Genomic DNA, 9655 nt, shown 5'->3' with positions numbered 1-9655 from the left:
CACCGACAAAGGAGATTAATCAGAACTGACTTTGACAAGCACTGTGGCAATTGGACAATTAAAACAGACATTCGGATGGCGGGGAAGAAGAACAAACTGGGGAGGAGGGTAGAGAGAATGGTACAGCAATGAAGGAATGAAAACCCAAAATCCCTGTAAATGTTCATTAAAACGAATAAAATTTAATTAAAAAAATAGACAAATGAGTCACCTGCAACCCATAGCTGTACAGCAGCTCTGAAGCCTGCGCTGTCCTGATTGGACACCAGCGTCACTGATTCTGACACACCTACCCCCATTGCCCCAGGTGCTGTACCAATCCATCTCATCTGGAGTCGTCTTCTTCAGTGCCATCCCTCCACCCGTCCAAGCATGATGTCCTTCTCCAAGAAACAGTCCTTCCTGGCCACGTACCCAAAGAACGTGAGACAAAGCTTCAAAATCCTTGTCTCCAAGGAGAAACTTGGTTTCACCCTCTCCAAAAAAGACTTGTTTATTTTATTTATTTTTTTTTGGTGGTCCATAGTATGTTCAAGACCCTTCTCTAGCACCACAACTTGAAGACATTGATTCATCTTCTGTCATCCTTAGTTATTGTCCAGCTCTCTGATGCATGGCAAGTAATTGCAAAGGCCATGGCCTGGATCAGGCAGACCTTGGTCTCTAGTCTGACATCATTGCATTTCAGAACTCTGGAGAGGTCCCTGACAGCAGATTTTTCCAGTCTTTTGATTTCCTGAATGATGGTGCCACGAGTGTTGATTGTAGAGCTGAGCAAACTGTAACTGTTAAACAGCCTCAATATTTTCTCCATCTATCTTGGTGCTGCCAATAGGCCTCCATGGTAAGAATCTTTGTCTTCTTGATATTGAGCTTTAATCCATATTGGAGACTACAGTCCTTGACCTTCTGCAGCAGGTGTTTCAGGTACTCCTCAGTTTCCGCAAGCAAAGTTGTGTCATCTGCATAATGTAGGTTGTTGATGAGTCTTCCTCCAATCCTAATGCCACATTCCTCCTCATAAAGCCCAGCTTCCTGAAAGATCTGTTCTGCATATAGATTGAAAAGGTATGGAGACAGGACACATCCCTGATGCCCTCAGTCTCTTTCTGATTCTGAACCAAGCAGTATTTCCTTGCTCTGTTCTAAGGACTGCTTCCTCCAAGTATAGGTTTTACATAAGCACAATCAAGTATTCCAGGATTCCCATTTTCCTCTAGGTTAGACACAATTTGTTGTGTCCACACAGTCAAATGTCTTTGCAGAGTCAATAAAACCCAGATAGACATTCCTCTGGTACTCTTTGCTTTCTGCCAAGATCCATCTTACATTGGCGATAATGTCTCTAGTACCACAGCCTCTTCTAAACCCAGCTTGTACTTCTGGTAGTTCTCTGTTAATGTACTGTTCCAATCATTTCATGATAATCTTCAGCAGGATTTTACTAGTGTGATATTAGTAATATTCAGTAATTCCCACACTGTCAAATCACCTTTTTTTTGGAAAAGAATTTTTTAAGAAGAATGTGGATGGCAATTTATAGTATTGTGAGAAGGGCTTAAAAAAAAACAACCCACAACAACACTTCAATGGGACAAGAAGTTAGAATCGGCTGTACAGCTCAGAGGAAATGAAAGCCAGGGACAACCTGATCCTTCTTTGGCACTGATGCAGCGAAGGAAACTGACTAGAGGTGTTTGTCAAGCACTAAGAGCTCTGACTATCGTGTGTGTGTGTGTGTGTGTGTGTGTGTGTGTGTGTGTGTGTGTGTGTGTGTGTGTGTGTGTGTGTGTGTGTGTGTGTGTGTGTGCTTATACATTTATGTGTATAAAACAGAGACCTATTTGATGATTTGGTGGGATTATTTACAATGGCAGAGTAGGAAGAGAAAGAAGCTCTATAGTAGGAGCTGAGAAAGAAAGAATAAGATGATAGCTAGGATCCCCTCCCCTTGCTGTTTGCTGTCAAGTCAGGACTGACTATACAGAGCTGACCCTCAGAGAATTTTCAGAGGCTGTCAATCACACGGAGAAGATTGCCCATCTTTTGCCCAAGCAGCAACTAGTAGATTTGAACTGCTGTCTTTGAGTTGGCAGCTCAACTCCTTACCACTAGGACAGCTGAGCTTCTGTGTTCTTTTCTCTTCATAGCTTCTAAAGACAAGTTGCAAAAAAAAAAGTCGTTTTGGAGAGGCTGAGGAGCAGCCCTTTTAGAAGGCTCCGCCCCAGCTCTCTCATTCTAATAAAGTGCAAACACATTGCTTTCATTTCATTATGACATGTATGTATACTTACATAAAATATATGTGTTATGTGCTGTCAAATCAGAACCAATTCATAGTTGACCATCTAGTGGATTTTTACAGGCTGTAAACTACACAGGAAGAGACTGCCCATCTTTCTCCCACAGAGCAGCTGGTGGATTTGGATTGCCTGTCTTTGTATTAGCAGCACAACTCCTTACTCATAGTTCCAAATTGGTTTCCACCTTTAATGTGAGAGTCTCTTTATTCACTCCATTTATCTAGCATAGCAACACTGGCTCTAGTCAGCCAGTGAAAACATGGCCATCCTAAATTGAAATGAGCTACCTGAGATTTCTAAGTACTGAGTAAACTTTCTTCCTGATTCCAGCTCAAGAGGATGAGGTGTGAGAGGTGTTGTTTAATTATTTACAAAATAAGCTTGCAGAACTCTAATATTAATGAGACCAAAATCATGCTAAGATCTTTGGAACCCTGGGGCCTGGGTTGAATTTTCATTAAGAGCTACAGTGCTGTGACTTCTCACAGAAGCCCAGCAACAGTTATGAAACATCATATTATCAGTGATTGCATGATGTGATTGCAGTTGGCCCAGTAGAGCTTGTCTGTAAGATGCAGAGGCACTCGTTGTTTGCCCTGGGCCCCTGAAATACAGATTCTGCCCTGTTTAATTAATTTATAGCATTTTAATAACTCTCATTAAATTTCTTGCTGATTTTACAGATATTTGCTGAATGCAGTCTACTATGTATATATGAGCCTACTATGTCAACATTATTGGTGAAATAAAAAAGATCATAAATAACTAAATACTCATGAATAGGAAACTGAAGATTGTGTTATAGCCATATGAAAGGAACTACACTGCCATCCCAGAGGTCTGAATCCACCAGCTGCTCCTCATGAGAAAGATGGGCTGTCTCCTCCTACTTAGTTTACTGCCTCTGAAAACTCCCTGGAAGCTCAGTTAGGAGTCTGTTCTGACTCGATGGCACACCCATCAATAGTCTAATGAAGGAAGATTGTACAACTACAAAAAGAAAATTATGAGCATGTCATTGTTTTTGTTATGTGCCATCGAGTCACCTGCAACCCATACTGACCCTATGTACAGCAGCTCTGAACCCTGCCCAGTCCTGAGTTAGTTTCACTAATTTCCAACACACAAACTCCTATTGCCCCAGTCACTGTATCAATCCATCTCCTCTAGGTGTTCCTCTCCTGCACTGTCTATCCACCCTTCCAAACATGATGTCCTTCTCCAAGGACACATGCCTAAAGTATGTGAAAGGGAGCTAAAATCCTAGCCTCCATATTATTACATAAAATAGATTAAAAGTATCTAAATACTTTCATTTGTGAGAAAATCACAAACTTTTGTTTTGACTGTGTTATGAATTTGCCAGGGAAAAAAACCCAATAGCATGGACAAAACCAAATTTTTGTATTTTTCAAATGCAGCCCTGAAACTACTCTCTAGACTATGCCAAAAGATTTAGAAGAGTGCTACCTGGCCATCTGTCTGGAAGAGATCCATATTTGTGCCCACTGGAAAAAGAAAGCAACAAGTGATTCAACAGAGTGAAGAAATTAGGGCACACTATCATTAATATCACATACAAGTAAAATCTTGCTGAAAATATTATTAATGGCTAGAACAGTACATGAACAGGGAATTGCCGGAAATATGAGCTGGATTCAGAAGAGGTTGTGCAACAGGGATATCATTTCTGATTTCAGCTGGATCATGGCTGAAAGTAGAAAAATAGAAGAAAAAAACATGTTTACTTGTGTTTTGTTGACTACACAAAGGCATTTAACTATGTGGATTATGAATAAAATTTAGAGGAATGGGAATCCCAGAACACTTAATTGTGCTCATAAGAAACCTGTACATAAACCAGGAAGAAATTGCACACATGGAACAAGGAAACACTGCATGGTTTAAAATCAGGAAAAGTATGTGTCAAGGGTTGTATCCTTTCTCCATACCTATTCAGTCTGAGCAAATAATTTCAGAATCTGGGCTAAATAAAGAAGAATATGGCATAAGGATTATAGATAGATCAACAACCTGCATTATGCAGATGAACCAATCTTGCTTGCAGAAAGTGAAGACTTGAAGCCTTTACTAAAGAAAACAGAAGACTAGCCTTCAGTATAGATTACATATCAACAAGAAGAAAACAAAAATTCTCACCACTGTGCCAATAGGCAACCTCATGATAGATGGAGAAAAAATTGAAGTTGTTAGAGATTTCCTTGAACCACAGTAGCAGCAGTTAAGAAATTGAGACATATTGCATTGGGAAAAATCCTTTGGGAGAAGTCCTTAAGGATTACTTTAAAAAAACAAAACTTTTTTATGGTGACTTTTGTGAATGTTTACAAAGCATATTGTTTGGATTTTTTTGTCCTTTCCAGTCAATCATTCATCTATATTTTGCTCCATAAAGTTAATTATAATACATACTATGTGTCTGGTTGTCCATTCATTCCACATTTGTCCTTCCATTCACCCATTCCAATAAAGTGTTCATTGTCTATTAATTTTCTGTGTCTCTCCAATCCCCATAAACATACTAGACTGATTCTCTCCACACGTAAACCTTTCTCTAGACCTTTTGTGACTGACTTATTTTGCTTGATGGATCCACCAGTTGTTTCTCAGGAGAAAGATGGGCAATCTCCTCTTGTGCAATTAACAGCCTCTAAAAACATGTTGGAGGGTTAGCTATGAGTCAGTTCCACTTGATGACACAGGACAAGAGTTATTTTTGTTTATGGAATGATACTGGTTTCCCTATTTTTACTCTCTTAAGTTTATTTTACTTTGTATTTCTATGTCTGAGTTAGTTTATGATTACTATTGTTATACATGTTAATTTTGGTTGTTATCTGTGCTTTTGGTCCAAAGAATTCCCTTTAGTATTTCACATAAGATTGAGCTGGTTTTCACAAATTCCTGTTGTTTCACAAATGCCTCAGTTTCACCATATTTGAGGGCTAGTTTTGCTGGGTATATATAATTCTTGGCTGGCACTTTCCCCCCTTTCAGTTTTATATGTGTCATCTCATTTCATTCCTACCTGGACAGTTTCTACTGAAAAATCAAAGATAAGTCTTACTGTCTCTCCTTTTTTCCTGGTTTTTAAAAGTTGGTTTGCATACAAGAATTTGTCTATACTGTATTTCATTTATGCACATTGTGTTTTATACAATCTTTCATTTATATTGTGTTTTGTCAATTGGTAGTCCATCAGTTCTTGGGACCTTATTTTTTGCCTTCAGTGATTCTGAACAACTTCTAGTTGCAATGAAATATCATTGCTGATGTCATATGAGTCCTGAGTGAAAGCAGAGACTATAAGAAGAATGTCTATTTGTTTTTTATGACTCGACGGCATTAAACAACAACAACAACATGCAAAGGCACATGACTATGTGGATCATAATAAACTATGGATAAAATTGAGAAGAATGGGTATCACATAACACTAAATTGTGTTTGTACAAAACCTATACATATCCCAAGAGGCTAAATGACAGGAAGAAGGCGAGAACCTGGAGCACTTACCTGGTTTGTGCTCTTGCCACTGTTGTGCTGAATGAAAGTTAAGATGTCTGGCCTGGGATAGTGTGCTTCCTAAAGCAGCAGCAAGTGTTTGGGTGTCCAGTCAGATTAGAATTTCTCCTCATCTGAGAGATCTCAAAATGTGCACCAAGGCCACACAGCACCTCTCCAGCATGGGATAGAGTTTGTGCTGGTCACAGAGGAACGTGACAAGGGATGGTTCCTTTCAGCCCAGGAGAAATGTACCCAGTCCAACATGGCTAGTGTAAAGAGACAGTCACTGCCAACCTAAAATGCCCAAGGATGGTATACTCCATGGAGGGTGTACTGCTCCAAAAGTGGCCATGGCATGTGCCAAGAGAAGTATCCATGCAAGCCCAGTGAGAGGCAAGGACGTCAGTCAGAGGTGGTGCCTGCACTAATACAGGAGCTGACTTCAGTGTTGAAATAGCCCAGTCCACTAGTTCCAGGATGGTGTTAGCAAAGCCAAGTCCACTGGCTCCAGGATAAAGTGTTTGAGTGTAGAGTTGCGCACAAATATATTGGTGAAGGCTGGCCTCAGGAGGAGTTGGGCCAGGGGAATACTACTAGCTACCTAGTGGCTAGTGGTAGGCAAGAAACTCAACTGATCTCCCAGAGAGTATAGAGAGGAAGGAGGGGGAGAGCATACCTTTCTTTTCATGAGTCAGTTGCTGGTGAGGACACTGCTGACAGTCCAGGTTCCCAAACTGGCCAGATTTTTGCTGTTGTTGTTATGTGCCGTCAAGTTGCCTGTGACTCATACTGAACCTATGTACAACAGTTCTGAAGCCTGCCCTGTCCTGAGCCAGTCTCACTGACTCTGACACACCTACTCCCATTGCTCCAGTGACTGTATCAATTCATCTCATCGAGGGTCTTCATCTCCTGTGCTGTCCCTCCACCCTTTCAAACATGATGTCCTTCTCCAAGGAACGGTCCTTCTTGGCCATGTGCCCCAAAATATGTGAGCTTGTCCCTCCACCCTTCCAAGCATGATGTCCTTCTCCAAGGAATGGTTTTTCTTGGCCATGTGCCCAGAATATGTGAGCTGGAGCTTCAAAATCCTAGCATCCAAGGGGAAACTTGATTTTACCCTCTTCAAGACAGACTTATTTGGTTTCTTAGCCAATAGCCACCTGCAGAGATTAAAAATGGTTGCAATCCCCTGTTTACAATTCTGTGTTCTGTATTTTCCTTATTTGATGTTTTCATTCAGTTTCTTCCTTCAATGGATGTTTGAAACTTTTGTGCCTTTTTCTTTTAAACTCAAATTTCCAGAGTTATCATGTGTATCTGGTATCTTTATTTTCTAGGGTCTTAGCTGAAAGGAACTCTGCAGGCCTACTGGTTAGAGATTTATGCTGACAACCGAAAGGCAGGCAATTTGAATCCACCAGCTGCTCCTTGGGAGAAAGATGGGCAGTCTCCTTCCATGTGATTTATAGCCTTAGGAAACCTATGAGTTGGTTCCAACTTGACGACAATGAGATAGTTGTTGTTATTGTTTAAATACCATAATTATTAATGCTCAAATCTAAAGAACATCTGGGCTACCATAAGCCTAGTCCACCAACTTACTCGGACATTTCAACATGTCTTCTTCCTTAACTCTTAGAATACTAGCTAAAAGGACTAAAGCTTTGTATTTTCTTCATACACATTCTCTCAATAATAAATTCTGATTGCCTGTAACACCAGCTTCTAAGACATAACACAATGATGTTATTTTCTATCTGCTTGTATGTGTTTTTTATTTTCCCAGTAAAGGTATGGTAGTTAAAGGAATCCCTCTGACTTGGTCATTATTTCAGATAGGGCACGCTATATGTATACACTCAGTTATCTAGGGGGGAGCGGTGTCACCAAATTATTATTGTAAAAGACAGAGTTGGACTGTCAGGGCAAAGAGAATGGGTACGTACTGTCTGTGACCATGGTACCTTTACGTCTTGTAGGTCATACACAGATACATGCTCTGCAACCCATACAGACAATCCAAACTCTAAATCTGTGATGAAGGTTTGTGATGCTGTGCCTGTTTTGTGATGTAGGAGGTGACCTTTGGGTGCTAAGAAACAAGCCCTTTAAACACTTTACTATGCAGTCTTCTGGTTTGTACTAGCCACTGTGAGGCAGAAATGTAAGGTCTAGAATCTGGAGGTATTAGCTTCCAAGACCCTGGAAACCCAGGCAGACAGAAGACTGATGACATTTAGATCATGTTGAGCCCTTCCTTTTTTCTATGGAACATTGGATATCCCTTATATACCTATGGTTCTGTCTTCATAATTGTACTAATTATCTGGCGAATTAAAAAGAGCCAGCAAGGATTACTTTGGAAGCCTAACAAGGTAGGGGGAAAACCTGACCATGATTGAGCAATTAAGCCTCAATCAAGCACATTTTATCCTTCCACTTTCACTCACATTCAGTGAAAAGTCTTACTATTCAAATTCCTAGAGGATGTGTCATTGACTTACTCCTGTTATACATAGTCCCCTAGGTCTTTTCGAAGAGGGAAAGTTCTTCACTATCTGCTGGATTAGCTATAAATTTGAAGGATTATTTTAGTTGATGGGCTTTGAATAGCTGAGGTCCTTGGACTACAGGAACTACCTACTCTTTAATTTATTCCCTATATCCTCCTGTTCCATCCTAAACTCCTCACAGAGCTCAACCTGGAACTGGGGATGGAAGGCACAGAACGCAAAAGGGTCTAGAAGTTATTCAGAAATAAGAAGAGACAGGAAATGTTTGCATGAAAAAGGTAGAGTGAAGAATGAAAAGGTAAGGAAATGTCACAGCTGGAATATAGAAAACCATTGGGAAATATTTATAAATTTTGGTTAATTTGGGACAAGAAAAAGGAAATTGGGTTACTATTTCACATTCTAATTTTTTTTGTCTTTTAAGTGTCACCGAAGAGTCAAGCAAAAGGATAAAGAACCTACAGGTAAACTCCCATTCTCCCCACCCCCGACTGACCCTTGGGTGTTCTAACCACTGAAGCCATAATTCCTCATATTGAAAATGTCTCACAGAAACTTCCTTGGGTAGGATATCAGAGCCTAGTAATATACAAGATTCTCTACCCAGATGGGAATGAAGAAATTATCAAATGGGACAGAAGTCCTTAACTGTGTCATTTATTACTTTTATGTCTCTGTGAAAGTCACTTCATATCTCAGTTTTAGTTTTTTTAAAAGTGTAACACTACAATCATGCCTCATTCAGAGTGTCATTATGACACATGCAGTTAGAAATGAGACAAGGCTGCCGTCCCCATTGCTTCCCCATAGATTTAGGTGGCCCTGCATTTTCAGGTACTTAGTTAACCTCATCCAAACTCGTATGAAAATCTTTAAAATCTTTATGGCTCAAACTCATTATCAGTACCTCACTGAAACGGATAAATCAATGGTTTGATTTATTAAGAAAAACCAGTGGGGAATGTAAGAACCAGGTATCAGAAACTCAGTTTCTGGTAAAGGAAAGCTACCCCCACCCCACCCGCTTGAGTAGTTTCTAGCCAATAACCCTTACCTGTGGTAAATCACACCCTGATTAGTCAACTGCCATAAAGTGGAATTCTTCTTCCTTGTAAAGGTATAAGGGGCTATTTGTAAGGGTAACAAACTTCCAACCACCAATCCAGAACGACCACTTGGCCAACTGACTGGAAGAGATTGATATTTGTTCCTATCCCAAAGAAAGGTGACCCAACAGAATGTGGAAACTACAGAACAATATCACTGATTTCACACGCAAGCAAGATTTTACTGAAAATTATCCAAAAA

General features: G+C 40.1%; 2 pseudogenes; one reads left to right on the top strand and one right to left on the bottom strand.

Annotated features, from left to right (window-relative positions):
• Positions 1-7793, bottom strand: part of LOC102862634 — a 17821-nt pseudogene extending 10028 nt beyond the window's left edge.
• Positions 7794-8077: 284 nt separating this feature from the next.
• Positions 8078-9655, top strand: part of LOC102862227 — a 43057-nt pseudogene continuing 41479 nt past the window's right edge.

The sequence above is a fragment of the Elephantulus edwardii genome, unplaced genomic scaffold (genome assembly GCF_000299155.1).
Source record: "Elephantulus edwardii isolate Elephantulus edwardi_28Jun2011 unplaced genomic scaffold, EleEdw1.0 scaffold00232, whole genome shotgun sequence".
NCBI lineage: Eukaryota > Metazoa > Chordata > Mammalia > Macroscelidea > Macroscelididae > Elephantulus > Elephantulus edwardii.
This window is presented reverse-complemented; position numbering and strand designations above follow the sequence as displayed.